Here is a 494-nt window from a genome sequence, read left to right as displayed (position 1 = left end):
TGATGCTAAGTGAAATAAGCCATACAGAGAAAGACAGATACCATATGCTTTCACTCTTATGTGGATCCTGAGAAACTTAACAGAAACCCATGGGGGAGGGGAAGGAAAAAAAAAAGAGGTTTGAGTGGCAGAGAGCCAAAGCATAAGAGACTCTTAAAAACTGAGAACAAACTGAGGGTTGATGGGGGGTGGGAGGGAGGGGAGGGTGGGTGATGGGTATTGAGGAGGGCACCTTTTGGGATGAGCACTGGGTGTTGTATGGAAACCAATTTGACAATAAATTTCATATATTGAAAAAAAAAAAAAAAGAAGGGAGACAAACAGGAAAGAAATGGGAAAGAAATGGAAAAAGGAGTCAATCTTTGGGGCTGGGCCTACAGATCCCTTACCCGATTGATGTCTCTGGTTTCCTCAAGTTTGGTAAAGACTGATTCCTCGTAGGTAGTAGAGTAAGAGACATAAGACGGGGGGGGGGGGGGGGGGGGGGGGGGGGG

The sequence above is a fragment of the Herpailurus yagouaroundi genome, unplaced genomic scaffold (assembly GCF_014898765.1).
Source record: "Herpailurus yagouaroundi ecotype Mexico unplaced genomic scaffold, PumYag 182, whole genome shotgun sequence".
NCBI classification, from domain to species: domain Eukaryota; kingdom Metazoa; phylum Chordata; class Mammalia; order Carnivora; family Felidae; genus Herpailurus; species Herpailurus yagouaroundi.
This window is presented reverse-complemented; position numbering follows the sequence as displayed.